Source organism: Schistocerca serialis, chromosome 2 (genome assembly GCF_023864345.2).
Source record: "Schistocerca serialis cubense isolate TAMUIC-IGC-003099 chromosome 2, iqSchSeri2.2, whole genome shotgun sequence".
Lineage (NCBI taxonomy): Eukaryota > Metazoa > Arthropoda > Insecta > Orthoptera > Acrididae > Schistocerca > Schistocerca serialis.
Window position 1 is genome coordinate 801,471,718 of NC_064639.1, and position 23,443 is coordinate 801,495,160.

Below are 23,443 nucleotides of genomic sequence, written 5' to 3' on the forward strand. Positions count from 1 at the left end.
TTCTTACATCGCTCGATTCGGGAATGCGACAGCAAAAAGTTGCAAATATATTTATAGGAAGCATACTCCGCCGGAGACAAAAAGATAAGTTCTGGCTTTACAAATGTCGACATACACTATGTTTACATGAGGCTCCTAAAACCGGATTTCGTAAACCGATTACCCAGTACCGCTTCTAGTTGGTTATGTAAACAACCCGAAATCGGTTCTGGAAATCCGGTTCTAGCTGCGGGTTTTCCACTTCCACAACTGATTTCTCCCAAGCAAATGCACAACCGTTTTTGAAACGTGCTTGGGGTGTCAGGTTATGTCTTGTAGCCGGCCGGGGTGGCAGAGCGGTTCTAGGCGCTACAGTCTGGAACCGCGCGACCGCTACGTTCGCAGGTTCTAATCCTGCCTCGGGCGTGGATGTGTGTGACGTCTTTAGGTTAGTTAGGTTTAAGTAGTTCTAAGTTATAGGGGACTGATGACCTCAGAAGTTAAGTCCCATAGTGCTCAGAGCCATTTGAACCATTTTATGTCTGGTATTTAAAAAAAAGTACGGCTAATACAGACGGAGTGACTTTTTGTACAATGAAAGAGGAGTACAAACATTAGATTGAGCGTAAAGCTGCCTACACCTCTAATATCTAACTGAAGAGAAATAGCGAGTGTGCTGACTAACTTAAAAACTGGAACAGCTGTTTTCCAGGCGCCATATTTGACTGGGCTAGCAAATCAGGACTTAACACGTAGACACGATAGAGAAAAACGGTTTCCGAAATTCCTATTTGGTCTTCTAGGAGATGTGTCGCATGTAAACATAGTGATAGCTCTCACAAACAAATTCCTTCGGACCATCAGTGTGTAGATATTTCCATTATGAGAGTAATATATTAAAAAACATCAATGCGTGAATGAAAGTGAGTCGTCTCCTTTTAACTCTGTAAACAGCTACGTGGATCATCCCGTTTAAAACCTCTTATTAATTATGAAACAATACACTTCAGGTTGTTTTGTCAATGGAATTCATGTGCTGGAGGATCTCTTAAGGCGAACTTCATGTCAGAAGGGTTTACCTTTTTAGAACGTCTCAAGTAATTTTCACAATGCTCAAAAGTAAAATATTTTGCTAAATGTCGCTAGATACTCCCTTTAGACATGCCTTTAGCAATACTGAATTTTCAACATTATTTGTCACCAAATGTGTTGCGTCTAAAACATTTGGGAAGCACACAAATCGCTTGTCATACATGTGTTACGAACTTTTACTTATATTCAAAGTATTATCTAACTGCGAGATTGCTGAAGATCTCTACACTATATTATGTACGACATTCAACTCTGAAAACTTTCTGATCCGAAGTTTCGGTTTTACACACCGGCGTCGCGGCGCCACTGGCGTATCGATCGCCAGCTGTGAATTGCAAAGGCGTCGTGGCGAGTCTAGCTCCCTGCCGGTTAGCGAGTCTGTAGCTCGTTCGGGCAGACACGCCGGTCGTCGGTCTGTTTCGGCAGCGGGAAGGCGTCAGCGGGCGCAGTTGGTGTTTTGTTGCGGTGGTCAGTGGGCAGCACGCCTGTCTACAGGATTATCTGAAGAGTGCAGCCGGCGCCAGAAGCACATGTCGCGTGGCTGTCATACAGGCGGCACCTCTCGCCAAGGACGCGCTCTCCTTACTGCGTCCACGTGTGCGGGTGAGTTGGCTCGAGTTTTCTGACCAGCATTATGCGTTCGCTTTCGTCATTCTCCCATTCATGCCTTCCAGCACTACCGATATTTACCAATGTTGTTAATTAACCTGAACTGTCTGCGGTTAGTCAACGGCAGTTCATTTATAAATCTGATGATCTTTGCCAAGTTCTGATGCCAGCTTTATTGTGTTAGGCTATTCTCTTAGGCAGGTTATGTATCTTATTACCTTGCGCTATAACTAATGAGTATTAGGTGTAATTGTTGTAGAAGTCTAAGAGGGTGTTATAAAAGCCGCGTTCACTAACGAAAGCTGTTAAATGTGTTTCTCTGTCGCGACATTATATGTGCTTGGTTACATAATACTGGACGGAGAGTGAGTCTGAAATAGCTGTCCCAGTAATTGAGGCACCAACTATTTTTGAGTAAAAGATGCCCTCTGTGAATCTGACTCAATACCGCGCGACTGCTGTCGCCACAGAGCAACAGACAACGAAACATTTCAAATATCGCGCCCTGCCATTGAGTGGAAGGAGTAATCGCGTGGCCGGCGACTGTCTTCTTTCCATACACAAGCAGCGCACGATAAGTATTGTCACATAAAATGCTCGTGCACAGAGCTGACGCCGCATTCCTGCTACTTCGCTGACACAAGTGTACACGACAGCAGAGACGAAGACACCAATACAAATGAACAAGAACAGACTTTCGCTGCATAACATGCTTGATAAATACAGTTACAAGAAAACAGCTTCTATCGTTGCTGTTTTTTTAAACAATAGACGACAGCGGTGCAACTGTTTCCTTGAAAACAGTTTTACTGCCGAAGTAATAAAAATGCGTAGTTTTCTCCTCACAGACGTGGTAAAATCATTGGAATCCTCTTTTTATAGGGATACATATGTTAATTGTGGTACTGCCTTGTAACAATATTGTGATATTTTCGTTTAAGGACTGCATCTTCGATAACGCTCTCGTAGTAAAATCGCGTACTTTCGGCTTTCGGACGTTGTAATCGAAATAATAATTTCAGTGTTATTAGATTTTCTGGATCCGATGTTCGATGCGAGTTGACAATAAAGTATGGAAACCATAACCTTCATTCGATCTGAGTTACGGAGAATATAGCCAGAAGTCCTTTGTAATACAGTGATACTAAAATCAGGCCATGAAATAGAAAATAATATATACCCATTTGGGAGATACGAAATCAGATTACATCTATGCGTAATTTTGACAGCGTTTCTGCAGTGTATTGGTTACATGTCCATTTAATGTTCCTAAAATGCTTGAATACTGGCAGTGCAACAACTGTTAACACATTCGTAGTTTGTACATAGTTTTAAGCAGTGCCTGTTGTCAAGAACAAGCCATTTCCATTTATTCGGCGCACGTTATTTCAAAAAAAGTTACTAGTTCGGCAATGTAAGTGTAGAGGTTTTTAATAGCGCGCATGTACAGGAGCATGTGTTGCACGGTTGACTTGTGCTAGGAGCGTGTGGCCCAGTGAAATAACAGTACTGAGAGACGGATTTTATTCTGGGGTATACAAACGAAATTATGCTCTTTTTCAATGAGACTAAAATGTCTTTTGCGCTCTTGCTGTTTTGTTGCATACAATGGATAATTTTATTCCACAAAGTTAATAATTGAGGGACTGTAAGAATAAGTGGTGTAAGTGCTAGCTGAAACAAACTGAGTAAATGACTGCGAAAGTTAAATGGCTAGTTATAAATTATGTGAGTTACTATTGGAACATCAGATATTTTGCCTAACTGTTAGTTAGTCTATATATAGTTGTAGGCGTGGTTAGAAACTGTAGTGCCCCTGCATTATTTTTTATAATATATTAAAAATACCTGTACTCATTACCTCTTAGAACTATGTAGTGTAAAACAGATACAAGAGCAAAACATTTTATTTGGCTTGCTATATCTGGAAGATGTTTTTGTTACAAGACACATGATATACATAGTGCAATAAAGGTTCATTTTAGAACAAGGATATATGAGTAATTAAAGAGAAATTAATACAACGAGCTGAAAAGCACTAAGTAAATAGCATATAAAATTGCCAAAACGAAAATATATTGGCGTGGTTCCAACACATATGATAATTATTCATAGTCACTTTCTACAATCCCCTCACAATTCAGTAGCTGTAGAATCATAACCAATTCCTTCTGTGGCATGTCTTGAGGAATGTCCTTCCTGGGCAACACTCGTGATGCTGTACGATTGTGTTGTGCATTTTCAGTCTCCCTCGTCCCCTTATTTGGTCACATTCTCTACTTTCTCTACTCACCTTTCTTACATCCGTGGTAACTGTTGTCCGGGAGTGCGAAATATTATTATAGAACTATTTAATGGAGGGGTATAGTTCCCCATCTCCTGAAGATTATTGTTTCTCAAATTTTATTTCAAACTCATCTTGATGCAAAGGCTGCAGAAGAGGTACTGATGGGATGAAGATTAAAGAGAGCAGCAATTCTCGGTATGTGCTAGTTGTATTCTAAATGCAGTCCAGGTATTGGCATAGAGCTTAAACTTTACGATCAGACTGCGGCACTGTGCAGAATGTAGCGTGTACGTCTTTTACTCAGAAGAGATCCGCAATTTAGCTCATTAAATGTGCATTTAGATCATTTTCGTGAGAAATGTCACTTGTACCACTTATAGTGCTGTTCCTAATATATATTAATGACTTGCCATTCTATATTCACGAAGATGCAAAGCTGGTACTTTTTGCCGATGATACAAGTATAGCTATCACACCCAACAGACAAGAATTAACTGGTGAAATTGTAAACGATGTTTTTCAGAAAATCATTAAGTGATTATCTGCAAATGGGCTCTCATTAAACTTTGACAAAACACAGTACATACAATTCCACACAATAAATGGAATGACACCATTAAGAAATATAGACTTCGATCAGAAATCGGTAGCTAAGGTAGAATATTCAAAATTTCTAGGTGTACGCATTGATGAGGGTTTGAACTAGGAAAAACGCACTGAAGATCTGCTGAAACGTTTGAGTTCAGCTACTTATGCTGTTAGGGTCATTGCAAATTTGGGGATATACATCTCAGTAAATTAACTTACCACGCCTATTTTCATTCTCTGCTTTCGTATGGTGTCATATTCTGGGTAACTCATCATTGAGTAAAAGAATGTTCATTGCACAAAAGCGTGTAATCAGAATAATAGCTGGAGCTCATCCAAGATCATCCTGCAGACCCTTATTTAAAGAGCTAGAGATCTTCACTGTAGCCTCACAATATATATATATTCACTTATGAAATTTGTTATTAACAATCCGAACGAATTCAAAACTAATAGCAGTGTACATGGCTACAATACTAGGAGAAAGGGTGATCTTCCATACTCAAGTTTAAATCTAACTTCGGCTCAGAAGGGGGTAAATTATGCTGCCACAAAAGTCTTTGGTCACTTACCTAATAGCATCAAAAGTCTGACAGATAGCCATATAGCATTTAAAAGGAAATTAAAAGAATTTCTTAATGGCAACTCCTTCTACTCATTAGATGAATTTTTGGATATAGTAAGTGGGTAATTTCCCCAAACCCCACAAAAAAAAATTAAGTGTTATGTAATATTTTGTGTAATGTAATATCTTGTATAGACACCTTTTATTAACCTGACACGTTCCACATCATTACGAAGTGTCGTATTCATGATCTATGGAACAAGTACGAATCTAATCTAACGTAATTTCTAGTCTTAGGCCCTCAATTTCGACTGCTGCTACCGGCAAGCGTGGCATGAGTAGACAAGGCGTGGTGCTGGTTAGAAGGTGCAGCGCTTGACGCCTGTCCTTATTGATTGTCCTGCTGGTGACCTAGCGGGCTCACTGACCTTACGGCCCCAGTCGCGTCTTAGTGATTGCTCCCCAGACCTCTTTCCACACCGTACCAGAATTGTATTCCCCTTCTCTAAATTTTCAGTACTTGATCCTGAAACAGTATGACAATATTACTAGAAAAGCAGTAGCTTATTTTCTCTATTGTAGAGATGCACGCATTGAACTTAAGGGGACACGGACCTTCCCCTAGCTGCTAAATTTAAGGAACCTTCTCTCTTACACTTACATGCACAATAAAGATTTTTTAGCAGTAATGTGGGTAAGTACGACGCCTTTTATCAAAGAGACCGCAGTACATCGGTAATTATTCTTCAGAAAGACATTTTTTATTGTTGCAGAAATTAAAACTTTTCCGCTACTTATGTTTGTACTTATTTATTAGTTTTTGACATATTATGAAAAGCTATGACAAAAATGTATAAATTTTTACGCCGTACAAAAACTGACAGTTTTAGTTTTTGTCTCTAGTAGTTCACTTGAAAATTGCCATTGAACGGCAAAAGGCACGTTTGCACGAAACAGTGCTTTAAGTTTAAGCCAAACTTTAACTAAATCCCGGAGCGTAGCAAAGATTTCATGATTCACCTGTCAACTCATTGTGTGTGTATGACATAGTGCTGATAATCTATTTCGCAGATCACTTCTACATTGTTGTGTGCGGCAATAGTATGATACAGTCCAAGTTGCGGAGTATAATATACTGTCTATAGGTGTTGAATCATTGCATGGATTGTGTCCAGAAGGACTAGACACGTGGTGGTAGTGCCAGAGATTACCGAGGATCATAGCATGGTTGTACAGGTAAACACAGTCTATCAAAAACTGTCATGGAAATTACAAATCAATCTTCAGAGATCTATCTGATACTGAATTATTCCGTGTATTTCTTCATGGTCGTACAGAGTCAGTGAATTATTCCGTGAATTTCTTCATGGTCGTACAGAGTCAAAACGAGAGTGTGAACTATGTGATGTGGAGCAGAATTCTGGTCTTCACATCCATAAAGTTTCTTCCAGTTTACACAATACAGTTTACAAAGCAACAACTCCTCGTCCGAAATGGAAACAGTTGGCAGCAACTCGTCGTCTGAAATGGAAACAGTTGCCTGTAGTGTCAAGTGTGGCAATATGTTCCACAGTTTTATTGTCTCTACGAATACTGGATTCTTGTAGAGATGTGATGACAAACCTTCGTCAGTACACATTTAGAAAAATAAAATAAAAGTACTAGAATTAAGTAAGATGAAAAAATACTATGTCTCTTCTATTTAAGAATATCAGAAACCAAAAAACGTAATTTCCATTTTGTGTGTCTAGGTCCACTTAACATATCCTTATTGTAATACTCGCAGGCTTATTATTTAAAAGTATTAAAAATTAACACGAAATCGCTACTTCCTAGAATATTTCAGAAACGAGTGGAGACGGTACTCTGTGATGGACGAAAAGCTGGAAACATCGAATTTGAGAGACATAATTATGGATATGTAGTGCACTTGCGTTAAATCAAACTACGTATTTTTGTAACTTCTGCTGTAACTTACACGAGTCAAAAGCATATATCGGCAGCTCAACGAACATGGAATACGTATAGAGATTTTGTTATTCCATTTAATTTACTATTTTAAAGTACTGTTTGTTGTCGTTCCATAATGTCTTGTTAAAGCGTGTCATATTTTGTACGTCCAGTTACGAAAGATTTATTCGTGCAGAAGTAGGTTCCCACTCACACGACAGTTCCTTTCGCTTTGGGACAGTAACGGCTGCTATGGACGTTGTACGGTTATTGCCCTCGTGGTCTAGTGCTTATAATTGCTGGTAGCCGCTATTGACGTGCTAAATACTTCTTCTGGCAACCATTCAGATTTGTTTGTGATGGGTAACTGTGGACTGGCTTTTGCCCATTGTTGAAGCAGCAGCGACATTGACACGCAAGTCTCAAAAGTGATGAAAACTGCAAAGACTTGCAAGTCATTATTGTTAGTTACTAGCTAATGTCCAGCAAACGAGGCAGTGTTCCTTTCAGTTGTTTTGTAGGTACACATAAAGGAAACACACTTATACGAGGGGCGTTCAATAAGTAATATAAAACTTTTTTTTCTGAAAGCAGGTTGGTTTTATTCAGAATTCCAATACGCCGTTATTGTTTTTCACTATTTTCAACACAATCTCCGTTCAACGCGACGGTCTTACGCCACCTTACTGGGAGGGCCCGATGCACGCAAGGTACCAATCTACTGGTCCACTTCGAAAACAACGTCTTGCAGCATCACTAACCTCCGCATCATCCACGTAGCGCTTTCCGTGGAGGACATACTTCATTGGCCCAAACAGATGGAGGTCGGAATGTGCGCGATCCGGGCTGTTGGGTGGAAGAGGAAGAACAGTCCAATGAAGTTTCGTGAACCCCTCTCGAATGTGAAGAACTGTGTGAGACTTTCCGCTGTGATGGGAAAGGAAAAGTTCGTTTGCTGAACACGCTGAAGTCGTTTCATCAATTTCCTGAGGGTAGCACAATAAACTACAGAATTGATCATTGCATCGGGAGGGAGGACATGGAACGGGTCAACCTCTTCAGAGTCTCAGAAGACTGTTGCTATGACTTTATCGGCTGAGGGAGCAACTTTGAACTTTGTCTTCGGAGGAGAGGTGGTGTGGCGCCACTCCATGAATTGCCTTTTTGTTTCCGGTTCGAAGTGATGAACCCATGTTTCACCGCCTGTGACAAAGTTCAACGAAAAATTGACTCGATCAGCCTCGTAACGCACAGGCAGTCCGCATTCCCCACTGGTGGTCCTTCTTGGCTCTTAATGTTCTTCTGTTAGGCGGCGAGGTATCCAACGGGCAAATATCATTGATTACCCCAACAGGTGGACGAGTGTGTCAGCACTAACAACAGAGACGTCCAGTTGAGCAATGAGGTGGTTTGATTGTGACCGTCAATCACCTGGAATGAGTGTACCATCATGTTCCAACATTGCAGGAGTAACAGCTATGTGCGCCCGGCCGGCACGCGCGATATCGGACAGGTTTTGCGCGACCCTTCTGCGATGCATACAGACACCTCGCCCAACGACTCACCGTACTTTTGTTCACTGACAGGGCTCCAGAGACATTCTGCAAGCGCCTATGAATATCTGCGATGCTCTGGTTTTCCGCCAAAAGAAACTGTCATAGCTTTCTGCTTGGAACGCACCTGCGTTCCAGACGCCATTCTGACGCCATCTATCGAATCTTTATGAAACTGTAGCGGCTGAAGTGGGAATATTCCACGATGTCCCACAATAAATTCTGCGCATTTTCTCAACCGAAATTGGCTGAGGGAAAATGTGGTGCATACTTATTGAACACTCCTCGTATATGTAGAAAATACATATAAAATGATTTGTTCATCACTGCGTTATATGTGAATAAATTTATTAAAGTGCTTTGGGAAATACAATATTTTTTGGTCTTTCCGTCTTGTGCGCAAACAAATATTTCGGCTGTCCCACGCGTTAGCATTCAACACATAAGTGACCATGTGAGAAACATGGAATTTGCAAATTTAATGCACACACTTCAAGGGACTGGTCTTGCGTTTTGTTGATGGTCATTGAAATTGCTAGGCGAACGAGTAACCGTAGTCGTTTAAAATGGAATGACATGTTGTTGGAATGATAGGAATGCGTGGCATGAACACATCTTCGTTTGGCTTGCCAATCACGATTGTTGCCTCATGATGTTTGGCATAAGTTTTTTGACAGCGAACTAGGTTCAATTGTACTATCGAGGAGGATTAATTTGTACAAAAGATTTATTTTAGTGACGTATGGGTGGGACACTAGGGAGATACGAGTTCAAAAACTCAATTGGATAGTTTAAAATACAGTCCACATTCACGAAGCTGTCACACGTTCGTAAAGCCATCGATGGCTTTTGTAATGTCGAGAATTGCAGCATTGTCTTTCTGGTAATTGGTTCTAATGGGATACCGGTAAATTATTGATGGAAAAGTTATATACTGTAGCTGACACTTTTTCTGGACAAAACTAATCATTTTGCAAAAAAAACGCGCGGAAATCGAGCTGTTACATTTTGAAATCATACTTTCTGAACAAACATTCATTTTTATATGGATAAGGGCTATGTTTCATATTGAGCGATAAAGAATATAAAACTCTATTGAAGATTTAAAAAAGGTGTCGAGGAGTATAACTAATGAAAGAGTTGCCCTTATTTCTTTGTGAGCAGGAAGATTGAGCTAAGTAAGACACTGACGTAAAACAAATGCGGGAACTTGTCAGTTTATTTAGTTTACATGATGTATGATAAGTCAGAAACACCAGAAGAATTAAGTCTTACAAAGAAAACTCTAGAATCAACAACCCTAGAACTGCCACGGGCAAGTAGAGATGCAGTCCGACTGTTTTGAGATTTTGAGAAGCAGTGGTGGTGTACTTCTGGGAACACGAACAACTAGGACTGATGCAAACTTGACTTCTTCGATGCTGTTCACGTAGTTCGTGCTACTATGCAATTCAATTAATTCAATTTGACAACATTGATACGAGGGCTATCCACAAAGTACATTACGTTTTGGAATTAAAAATAAATAAAGTATTGGAAATTTTTTTATTGTATACAGATGAAAGCCACACTTCTATACTACTTTTCTACATAGTTGCCATTTAAATTAAGGCACTTATCATAGCGATGGACGAGCTTGGAAATTCCTTCGTCGTAAAATTCGGCCACCTGCGCCTTCAACCATATGGTTACCTCTTCTTGAAGCTGTGCGTCGTCATCAAAACGCTGCATAGCCAACCACTTCTTCATGGCTGGGAATAAGTGGAAGTCGCTCGGTGCAAGGTCGGGACTGTACCGCGGATGAGGAAACTACTTCCACTTAAAAGATTCGAGAACTTCACGAGTGGCATTTGCCGTGTGGGCCCGGGCGTTGTCGTGAATCAGCAAGATCTTTGAGCCCAACTTTCCCCTGCGCTTGTTTTGTATTGCTCTTCTGAGGTTGTGCAGAGTTTGGCAATACCTTTGAGAGATTATTGTAGTGCCTCTTTCCAGGAAATCCACAAAAATCGTATTTCTACTGGGTTACTGATTAACCACGTGGTTGAAGGCGCAGGCGGCCGAATTTTACGACGAAGGAATTTCCAAGCTCGTCCATCGCTACGATAAGTGCCTTAATTTAAATGGCAACTATGTAGAAAAATAGTATTTAAGTGTGGCTTTCATCTGTAAATAATTAAAAAAATTTCCAACACTTTATTTATTTTTAATTCCAAAACGTAATGTACTTTGTGGATAGCCCTCGTAGTATCAGGAAATAACATAATATTGAGACTTTGTAGACGCTGCATACAAGATTGCTCACACGGAGGGGAATTTCCGATGTTTCTGAACGCACTTGGAATAGTACTCTACGCTTGTTTCTCACAGATAGATAACACTGTCAGGTGCTGGCAAATGAAAAAAAAATTGAAGTAGCGAAGTATTGTCATCCATGATAGATCAGAGAGATCTTCCTGTAGGCTATAAGACAGTCTGAAATTTTACAGTTGATCAACATTCAGTCATAGAGTCACGGTTAATATTTGTGCCGTGTGATGTACACGAGTATAACGAGTCTGGTACAAGTTCAAATGGCTTCTCTTCGTCGCGTGATGGTAAAGAGCCGGGTTTCTTGCAGGACACTTGTAAGAAAATATGTAGCTGCATTAAACCGTAAAAGAGTGAAGGCAATCGACAGAGAAAAAATAGTTCACCTATGATTTATTCCGCTGGACTTGGACCAGGAACAAAATATGAAGTTTTAGCTTTAAATCTGATGACGTGTAGTTGCTGAGTTGTGGATGCACAAAAATATCAAGATCTGTCAGTATCATTAACCAGACCGATTCATGAAAAAATCGAATTCTCAAGTATAAAACAGCTTCGAACATCTGATTACGTGACAAGAGAGTAAACTGTGTTAAATATTTAACATTAAGCATGAAATTGAGAAAAATATTTGTAATTATGTGTAAAGTTTTTTGGAAGTCACTAAGTGCTCATATTATCAAACAGTGGTTGAGTCTACTCTAAGTAATTTGCGTTCCGTTTTAGGCAAAACTAGTTTTTCAGGCATCTCACTGTGGAATGTGTGAACACTGTATGCAAAAAATTAAAACGCCATACCTGATACTAAGGTGTTACTGTATGGACAGCGAAAACGTAATAAGCGACAAACTTTTTTCATAATCTTGTGATGGGTGCCATCGAGAACAAGTTTCTTAAATTTTTGAAATTATGTGTAAGGTTTGTTGGAAGTCGCTAAGTACTGTCATTGTCATATACTGGATGCATACAATCAGAAATTTGCGCACTGTAAGCTACGCTGGCTCAAGATATATACAATATATATTTAATGACATAAACTCAGTTTCTTGAAAATGGCATTAAAGGCCGAAACTAGGTCGTAATTAGACAAACAATACGTTCACACGCCGGTGTGCTCATTTTAACTGTAATACCTGACTTACTTTATTGTATTACAAGATTATACCTCTTAGTGAGTAGATTATGACAGCATTTATTTTTTTGAAATTCACTCTGTAATTGTGTGAAATACTGAAAATGAAATTTTTGTTACCCCTGTAAGCCGTTAGATAGGCAGCCTGCAACTGTGATTTTCCGCGGTGCATATGGTTGGCCGTTTAGTATCTTTGAAGGAGGACGCACAAAACTTGTCCAGGTCCCGTCATAGCATTATTGGTGGAACTGTCTTAGCAGTAACAGTATCGCTAAAGCTAAACGAAGTTGCACAAACGAACATTTGAACCCGTCAGTCTAGGATTTTGCACCACGCAGTGAAGAAACTATAAATGTCTATATTATATCACTGTCAGTGAGATGGTGTAATTTCGAATTCCCAGTGCTTATTTTTCAGACAATGTATCAAGCGAGATAGAAAGTTACCAAAAGTTGTCAATAGATCACAGAGGTCATGCATTGTAAAGAAAAGTTGATATTTCCAGTTTAAAGAAGAATTTTTTTAATTTGTGTGATGAGCTGCCAGAAGATTCTGATGCCATTTTAAAGGTATGAAGAATTGTGATAGAAATACCGTTGCACCAGCAGCCCATTGTTGTAAACAATAATTGAGGAACCATCCATAAGACTTCATCTTTGGTAACAAAATAAAATTATGAGGTAATAATAACTGCAGAAGTCCAATAACAAGAAAGAAATTTTTAGTAATAATATTCATGAAAAATTGTGAAACATTTAATGTGAAAACTATACTTTTTTATATTAACCTAGCAATAGCAAATCACATGCTACTTGGAAATAAAAATCCTATGCTTATTAAATTAATGAAAACTCACATTAATATACATTACTAGTCTTCGGAGACAGGCACTCCTGGAATATTCGGCGACGTCTTACACAATGCTCTGTTTGAGTACAAACAGAGCGCGGACCAAGACGTCCCCGAATATTCCGTGAATATGTCTCCGAATACTAGTAATGGATATTAATGTCAGTATTCATTAATTTAATAAGGTAAGGTAATCATTTCACAGGTTTGTACCATCGCTGCAGCTATCGGCAAGCAGAAGTGAGAGTTGATACCGCTTGAGGTGCTGACTTTTACAGAGCGTTTCAAATTGATTTTGAAATATTATAGTAGTAAAATGCACCTTATCCTAAATTTATAACTTGGATTGAACAAAATTTTGTGACGCACTTCGTATGACTATGGCACACAGTAAAACGTGACGACACATCGTTTCGGAAACCGTGATCTACGAGAACATCGTGCTAGAAAACCAAAGCTAGCCCTAACGCCGCAACATTCGGCGAGAGAAAATTGGCATACAGGCGTTTCTAAATGGGTTATATAGTAAAGAACGCATGAAAGATTAACAGAAATGCCTTGAAACATACTCTAAAATTATCCACGAGAAAGAAGCATATAGGTCAACACTGTGCAGAGACCTCGAATTTCCACTTAAACATAAAGATTTCCAACAAGAAGTGCTGCAACAAAAACGTGTTGTGACCATTCAGTGGTTAATGCAGTCGCAACTTTAACAATCTAAGTAGGCTTTTCCACAACATAAAATTCACATGTACAAATCTGGTCATATCTGGCGTCTACGCAATCCCATGCAGTGTCAGTCTGGCAGAAATTTCAAGACACAGATCAATTAAAGACAGAAACTGGGGCCTACATTTGCGAGGATTGCCACGAATTAATCTGCCTAAGGAAATTGGTCTTCTAGTGCTGAAATTGCTGTTATAAAATTTATGTGTAATAGGTCATGGGGCGGATATTGTTTTTGAGGACTACTGAAGAAATGCGCATATAACACAACACAGTATGTTATTAAGCAAAAATCTTATCAGCTGGCCAGAAACCATGAACTGGATTCGTTGAGAACTATAGGCCAAATAATAGAGAAACAGATGCAGTGTAATATCAATCTTAATCTTCCCTCTCGTAAACTATCTTCTGTCTAGCATACAACAATCAGAATTATTTTTGCGGATGACACTGGTATTTTGATCAGTCCTAACATAGGCTACATTCAACGACAAAAGAAATGATAAATAATATTCTGAAAAGCTTATTGAGTGGTTTACTGTGAATGACCTGACTCTGTTTCAAAAAGACACAATTTATGCGCATCTAGAGAAAGTACAACAATAAGTATAACATATTGATGAGAATTAAAAGCACATTTTGAAACTCCTAAAACAACTTACTTCAGCCACATTTGCACTTAGATCGCTGGAAATCTTGGGGAGAGACATATTTTGCATATTTTCATTCGATAATGCCATGTGGAATAATGTTCTGGGGTAACTCAACTTTAAGAAAGAAAGTGCTCATTGCTCAGACACAGGCTGTGTGGTACTCACCTATGCTCATCTTGTAGAAATCTAATTAAGGAGTTAGGCAGTCTGGCTACTGCTTCAAAGTACATTTATTTCGTCATGAATTTTGTTGTTAATAATACACTCAGATCAAAAGGATCAGTGGTATACATAACTGCAAAACTAGAAGGAAAAAACATTCATTGCTCTACAATGCATTGTCTTTAGCACAAAAAGGGGCGCACAATGCTGACACCAAAATTTTTGATCGTTTACCCAGTGATACACTCTTAATTTTCTTTTTATGTGTTACATGAAATTTTAGCCTTGTATTCCCAGTGTATAATTAGTTACACTGATTTTGTTAATATATCTAAATTGTTTTAAATGCGTTGATTCCGTCTGGAGACTTTATCATATTTTGATACTAATAACTTGCTACATCCAAAAGTTGCGAGAGGGTGCTTGTTACAGAGCTGGACCAAACGTGTCGCGTGTCATATCGCACTAGCAGGACGGCTTTTTGCCTCAGCATTTGTATATTCAGCATCTGAGGAGCACTCTGCCCTTGCTGCGGCTCCACGCTGACTATTCCGCTTGGTTCACCAGCAAGACAGCTGCAATAAGCACGAACCGTACGGAGAGTGAACAAGTGTCCATCTTCAGGATACTGACACAATTTAAAATCTCACTAACGGTAAGAGAAACAACAGGGTAAATGATAGACAGGAACTTACGATTCCTATGTAACATGCAGGGGGCACATGTGTAGCTCGTGACTGAATTGCGTATTACAAATATAGTAGCATCCTTTTGGTTTCCTTGCATCTTTTCCTTCAATTCGATATTGTGTGTGGATTAGAATATCTCTGGTTGTAAATAGGCATTTTCGCACAAGTATGACATTGTCAGATGTAAAATCCACACTGATTCACACCAGAAAAAGTTCTGGTACGAGCAGGAGACCTAATGCCCAAACCTTTTCTTGCGCATGTTGACATCTAACCACAAAGCTACAACGTCACATAGCCGTCGTATGGAGTTACGAAATGTTAAATGGAAGGCGACTAAAACAAAAGCTATGTTACACTGTCTGCACGTACAATGTATACGGCATTATACTGTAGAGGTGAAATACGCATAGTATTTGAACGATGTGGTGTGGTGTTTGCGGCACATTTGTTGCTTACTTTTCACAGGGACTATCTTGCATCGTGTGACTGTCCCGTTGTTTCAGTGACAAACCCGTAATTTCTCTTATTAATAGGGGCATTTAGTCCATTTTGGTTTTGTTGTTGACCTTGAATCAAGCAAGAGTTTACGTAATGATTACGTCATTTGGGACAAATGGTCGCGAAGGGCGACGAAAATTACGCAAGAGGTTTGCCAAAATAAACGTTCCCAACATTTTCGTCGCTCAGAGTTTCACAGCTTTTCAGTAACTACGAAGTCGCTGATAGGCAGAGTGCAGGGTATCAAAATCAAAAGACGACGTGCAAAATCCTTTCTGATGGAGATTGTAATGTGATAGTGGTTTTCTTCGCCACAGCGTGAAATTTGAACGCTCAGTAGTCATAAAGATCAATCTGACAGGTTGCAGCAGTCGGCCAAAATAATAAAATACACAGGTGCAAAATGTAGAACTGATGTTTCTAATTGACAGTAACTTATGGTCATCGTAGAAAAAGAAAGTCATGTACTCAGCCATGTATGCATTGACCCAGCTCTCAATACTAGACGTAAAATGTCACTTTAGAATAATGTAATACTAGTAACATGCAGAATCTATTGTAGAAATCACATAAATTACAGTGGCTAGCTTTTATCATGTAAAAGGGTGATGATATAGAAATAATCTATCAACTCTTCAGTGTGTCGTCTTGTCATTACAAAAACATCAAAGCACTGAAACTTATTTTAATTAATAAGTATATAACATGCTGCTGTTATTGTTGTTGCATTAGGTCCGAAGACTGGTCGATGCAGCTCTCAGTGCTAATCTGTGGTATACGGGTCACTTCATTTCTGAATATTAGTCGACCACTATATTAATTGCACCTGGGAGAGAGAGGTTTATCGTGTGTCAGCGCATATAGTGATAGTATTCGAATATGTACAACCGACTTGAAAACAGTGACAGTGCGATGAGATTTTCTCAGACACAACTGTACTTATTTAACGTAATGTCACCATGTGTTCCCGTTACGGCCAAGCGTAGTCCTATCGTGGTTGAGTAGTAATCATTGCAGCCAACATTTACTGGAACCTACTCACTATTGCCAAGCCTGCTTGGTCTCCTTCTGCAACTTTTAATCCCCCCTTCCCTCCTTCCCCACACACTTCCTTCCATAACAAAATTGACAAGTCCTTGAAGCCTCAAGATGTATTCTAACAACCGATCCTTGCTATTAGTACGTTGTCCCATAACGTTTTTTTCTCCCCATTCGTCAGTTGTTAGATCCACCGACCTAACCTTCAGGAATAATTTATATTTCACACTTACATTCGTGCCTTCCAGACAAACACCTCCAGAGGAGGCCTCCTAACATTTATGTTTATTTTCAATTTCTCTCATTTTTACTGAAATACTTGGCTAGCTATTGCCAATGCACATTTTTTATCCACTCTACTTTGGTCATCGTGGGTTCTTTTGCTACCCAAACACAAAAGTCCGCTACTAGTTTTAGTTTCTCATATCCTAATATGACTCCCTCTGCATCGCCTTATTTATTTCGACTAGTTCCATTACCCTTGATTTACTTTTATTGGCGTTCATCTTATAGCCTCCTTTTAAGACTGTATCCATTCAGTTCATCTGTTCTTTCAAGTCCTTTGCTCTCTGTGGGAGAATTATATTGTCGTCGACAAACCACAAGGTTTTTATTTCTTCTCCCTGAACTGTAATTCCCGTTCCTAGTTTCTCCTTGGGTTCCTTTACTGCTCGACGTACCAACTGAATGACATCAGTTACCGGCCACATTCCGTCGCAGCCTTTCTCAGCTACTGCCTAAAAGTGCTATAAACGTAGGTTTTCTTTTCTTCGGTATGTCTTGTAAGATGAGTCGTAGGTTCAGTATTGCGTTGCGTGTTCCTACACTTCTCCCGAATCCAAACTGATCTTCCTCAAGGTTAGCTTCTAATAGTTTTTTTTTCATTCTTTTGTTGACGCTTAGTGTTAATATTTTGGAATCATGACTTATTAAACTGTTAGTTCGGCAATATTCGTGCCTATTTTGTGTGAAATTGGAATTATTTTATCTTCTTGAAATCTGAGGGTATTTCGCCTGGGTATTTCATCTGTCTCACATAACTTGCATAACACCTGGAATAGTTACGTCATGGCTGGCTCTCCCAAGGATATCAGTTGTTCTGATGGAATGTTTTCTACCCCAGGGACGTTTTTTCGATTTAGGCCTTTCAGAACATTGTCAAATTCTCCTCGCAATATCACATTTCCGTCATATCCTTGTACGTCGCCGCGCGGGCTAGCCATGCGGTCTGGGGCGCATTGTCACTGTTCGCACGGCTCCCCCCGTCGGAGGTTCGAGTCCTCCCTCGGGTATGGGTGTGTGTGTTGTCCTTAGCGTAAGTTAAGTAGTGTGTAAGCTTTGGGACCGATGACCTCAGCAGTTTGGTCCCATAAGATCTTACCACAAATGTCCAATTTTTCTTGTACTTCTTCTTCTCGTTCCATCGTATTGTCTTAGATTTGTTTCATTCGTATGACCCTCCTATATAGTTCTTCCACTTTTCAACTTTTCCGTCTATGTTTAGTATCGACTTGCCATCTGAGATCTTGATGTTCGTAGACTTGCTTTTTTTTCTCCAAAAGTTTCTTTTGCTTAGTCCTGCGCACTTTTGCTGCTTTTCATTTCCCCTTTAGCCATTCGTTATATAACATGCTGAGACTGTTGCTCTGAAAACTACCCGTGAAAAATTCTTCAGTCTTTGTATGAAAACAGTAACGAATCCGTAAGAAGCGATTGAGTTTTAGGTGGTTATAAGCATAACTCTCTTGAATGCTGTTTTACGACAAATTCGTTTCATTATCATAATCATCATCATTTAAGACTGATTATGCCTTTCAGCGTTCAGTCTGGAGCGTAGCCCCCTTATAAAATTCCTCCATGATCCCCTATTCAGTGCTAACATTGGTGCCTCTTCTGATGTTAAACCTATTACTTCAAAATCATTCTTAACCGAATCCAGGTACCTTCTCCTTGGTCTGCCCCGACTCCTCCTACCCTCTACTGCTGAACCCATGAGTCTCTTGGGTAACCTTGCTTCTCCCATGCGTGTAACATGACCCCACCATCTAAGCCTGTTCGCCCTGACTGCTACATCTATAGAATTCATTCCCAGTTTTTCTTTGATTTCCTCATTGTGGACACCCTCCTGCCATTGTTCCCATCTACTAATACCTGCAATCATCCTAGCTACTTTCATATCCGTAACCTCAACCTTGTTGATAAGGTAACCTGAATCCACCCAGCTTTCGCTCCCATACAACAAAGTTGGTCGAAAGATTGAACGGTGCACGGATAACTTAGTCTTGGTACTGACTTCCTTCTGGCAGAAGAGAGTAGATCGTAGCTGAGCGCTCACTGCATTAACTTTGCTACACCTCGTTTCCAGTTCTTTCACTATGTTGCCATCCTGTGAGAATATGCATCCTAAGTACTTGAAACCGTCCACCTGTTCTAACTTTGTTCCTCCTATTTGACACTCAATCCGTTTATATTTCTTTCCCACTGACATTACTTTCGTTTTGGAGCTGCTAATCTTCATACCATAGTCCTTACATTTCTGATTTAGCTCTGAAATATTACTTTGCAAACTTTCAATCGAGTCGTTTCATTATTTGAGTTCAATTTTTGGTCTGAAGACAGTGTCCATAAACTTACCTTTTCGACCAACGGCTTCCCTCAAGCCTCGTTTGATATTTTTGGATAATTAATTTTGAAATTAGTACTTCTGGTCTTACATGTCATTAAGAAATAGGGCATTTATTCAGGGTGCATCACAGTTGTTATCGTTCATGCGTGTATAGAATCAAAGAAAATACAAGAATGTGCGTACATCCGAACCACGGCATGTGCTTAACGGATCGTTACGCCACTCACGGCCGCCATTGGCATAATCGTACGTAGTGTCGCGCTGGCTGCACGCACATTCATGAGCTTATACATACACTTAATAAAAAAGTTTTAAAATGGTATTAGTTAGATGTAAATGCGTTTCGTTATTACAGAATTTGGTTTAAAATGTAAATGAAACACGTTCTCAGTTATATCGACGAAGGAAAATGATACAAGCCCCTCAGTGTCGTGGACGTACTTGGTTCACTAGATCACCTCGCCGTAGCATCATAACTAGACGGCGGTAACATGTCTGTGGCAGTTCTGTGTCTGTGTCACAGCAACACAGTCCCGGCTTCTGTATGAGAAAACTATCGCTGCCATAACATCCATCATGTCTTAAATGTATTAAGTTTTTTTTCTTTTTTTCTAGTGGCTTTCGAAAGCCGTTAAAAGAAAATGCATAGCTCCATTCAAAGAATATAGTCACCTTAATATCTAGGGAGATCTAAGTTTCACACATTGACCAAAGAGCGAAATTTTTACATATTTCTCCTCTCCGGACTTTGGAAACACGTTTCGATGTCTTCTACTTTTTCGAAAATGTTTTAGCTTGGTTGCTGATGAGTTCACGTTGTCATGTGTAAGAGAGGTAAACTATTGGTCTATTATTTATATTAATTTTATTGAAAACTTTTTATTAATTGTTACTATACGTCGTTAAGTTAAATATATATCTGTTTATAAAAGTAGCTCCATTACACTTAGCACATTAACACATTCTCGGTTTGTTTTACTTATACCTCCGTCACGGACGTGCTGAATACCCTAAACTGGCTGACAATTGAAGATAAACAACAGCCATCCCACGAAAAGCCACCTCGGAGTTTCAAGAAGCAGCATTAAGAGCGGACCCTAGGAATACATGAACACTCGTCTCCCAAACATCGCTCTCCTATAGACCGTGACCACAAGATTAAACTCATAACGGCGCGCAAATAGGCAGCGAATCAAATCATTCTTCCCGTTCTCCGTACGCAAATGGAATGGGAAGATGCCCTAAAGCATGGTGTAATGGGAAGCACCTTTGCCATACTCTTCATAGGGATTTGCAGCGCACAGATGTAGATACAATCTGACCATACACTGCAGTTTTCCAATACAGACACTATCGCTGTACGTGAATTTTTCCCCCTCGTCGTGTCCCCAGTAATTGGAAAGAAGCATGTCACATCCCTTTGCAAGAAAGTTAGCAGAAGTGATCCACAAAACTACCGATCAATATCCTTGACATCGTACAAACGACGTAATACGTGATGCTGCTCTATAACTTATTTTTGATTGTACGACCGTTTTCGGTCAGACTCCGTACGCGTATCTTTGCATAAAAATATTATTTATAAATAGTATATTTAGACTTACCTTAAACTAAAGATGTTGAATGTGGTTTCCGTTGGTTATCCTGCAAACAACCCACCGGAAGTTAATTTCTTCCTAAACTCGCTGTAGCATTGCAGGTGTAACTTATTCATCGGTGGCGTTAATTCTTGCTCTAAGTTCAGGTAGAGAAGGAGGTACAAACACGATATCTTTGATGAATCCCCATAAAAAAATCGAGTGGTGTCAGGTCTGGGAAACGTGGGGCCAAGCAATTGGCGCATCACGATCCATTGACCTGGAAAGCGGTCACTGAGAAAATCCCGGACGTCAGTCAGATAGTGGGGTGGTGCACCATTTTGCATGAAGTCAACATTTCGTTTATCCCCATCGATCTGTGCTATCAAAAATTGTTGTAACATATCCAGGAACACTATCTCACTGATGGTTCTCTCATGGAAAAAAAAGAGGCCTTACGCTTCGTTCTTGCTCAGTGCACAAAAAACTTTCAGTTTAGGGCTACGACGAACATGTTGGAACGTTCGATGTGGATTTTCACTGCTTCAAATCGTACAGTTATGTGTGTTAACCTTGCCACTTAAGTGAAAAGTCGATTCGTCAGAAAAGACGATTTTGTCCAAGAAATTTTTATCCTCATGTAAACGATTTAACGTATCCGCACAGAAGATCTTGCGATAAATTTTATCAGTGTTTTTTATTGCTGGTGCGGTTTCAAATGTAAACGGTTTATCAAAACACCCCAAACAGTTGTATGTAGGATTTGCAGTTCGCAAGATGCACGCCGGGTCGATTTCGTAGGGCTGTTGACAAAACGTTGTCTAAAAATGGTTCTGAGCACTATGGGACTTAACTTCTGAGGTCATCAGTCCCCTAGAACTTAGAACTACTTAAACCTAACTAACCTAAGGACATCACACACATCCATGCCCGAGGCAGGATTCGAACCTGCGACCGTAGCGGTCGCGCGTTTCCAGACTGTAGCACCTAGAACCGCTCGGCCACACTGGCCGGCCAAAACGTTGTCTCATTTGCTCAACGACGTCGTTAGACGTGCTTGGGCGACCTGATGGTTTCGCATATCTTACTTAGCACCCTGTTTCTGCAAAACATTTATACCACTCATTAATCGCACGCCTACTAGGAGGATCTTATCGTACTGGGTACGGAAATTACGCTGACCTCTTGTCGCCGACTTCGATTCTTCAAACCAAAACACACAGCTAGCACTCTCGGGTCCAGTGAAGGCAGCCATCTTTAACGCAACTGCTGCTACGCTCCTTACGGTGCGATTCGGCGCTAGCGAACTACGCGAGACAAAACTTGATGTATTTCCCTACAAATTGACGCTACAATCGCCTCTGTAGGTACTATGAATTAATTTATATGAATTTTCAAAGTTGTTAAGTCCATTTTGAAACATCCTGAATATGTATATACCTTCTTCTCACATGACATACTGAAAGTCGTAGATCAAAAGTCGTAGATCAAAGCAGACAGGAGATGCAGTTTTTCTCGACTTCCGAAAAGCACTTGACTCAGTACCGTAGCTACGCTTATCAAAAGCGCATTCGTATTGTGTGTCAAATAGATATGAGACTGGGTTAAGGATTTCTTGGTCGGGAGGACGCAGTAAGTGATCTTGGATGGAAAATCTACATCTACATCTACATTTATACTCCGCAAGCCACCCAACGGTGTGTGGCGGAGGGCACATTACGTGCCACTGTCATTACCTCCCTTTCCTATTCCAGTCGCGTATGGTTCGCGGGAAGAACGACTGCCGGAAAGCCTCCGTGCGCGCTCGAATCTCTCTAATTTTACATTCGTGATATCCTCGGGAGGTATAAGTAGGTGGAAGCAATATATTCGATACCTCATCCAGAAACGCACCCTCTCGAAACCTGGACAGCAAGCTACACCGCGATGCAGAGCGCCTCTCTTGCAGAGTCTGCCACTTGAGTTTGCTTAACGTCTCCGTAACGCTATCACGCTTACCAAATAACCCTGTGACGAAACGCGCCGCTCTTCTTTGTATCTTCTCTATCTCCTCCGTCAACCTGACCTGGTACGGATCCGACACTAATGAGAAATACTCAAGTATAGGTCGAACGAGCGTTTTGTAAGCCACCTCCTTTGTTGATGGACTACATTTTCTAAGGACTCTCCCGATGAATCTCAACATGGCACCCGCCTTACCAACAATTAATTTTGTATGATCATTCCACTTCAAATCATTCCGCATGCATACTCCCAGATATTTTACAGAAGTAACTGCTACCAGTGTTTGTTCCGCTATCAATAATCATACAATAAAGGATCCTTCTTTCTGTGCATTCGCAATACATTACATTTGTCTATGTTAAGTGTCAGTTGCCACTCCCTGCACCAAGTGCCTATCCGCTGCAGATCTTCCTGCATTTAGCTGCAATTTTTTAATGCTGGAACTTCTCTGTATACTGCAGCAGATGTAGAAGTAACTTCGAGTATGAATCAGGGAACTATATTAGCTTAGACCCTTGCTGTTTATGTTGTATATTAATGAACTTGCAGACAA

At 40.1% G+C, this 23,443-nt stretch overlaps 1 protein-coding gene across 1 annotated transcript in view; it reads left to right on the top strand.

The window, feature by feature from the left end:
- The first annotated feature begins 1,518 nt into the window (after nt 1–1,518).
- Nucleotides 1,519–23,443, top strand: part of LOC126458043 (sialin-like) — a 408,590-nt gene continuing 386,665 nt past the window's right edge. Inside the window, exon 1 of the mRNA XM_050094836.1 lies at nt 1,519–1,674. The gene's annotated coding sequence lies outside the window, so the exon portion shown is untranslated. The remainder of the gene's footprint in view (nt 1,675–23,443) is intronic.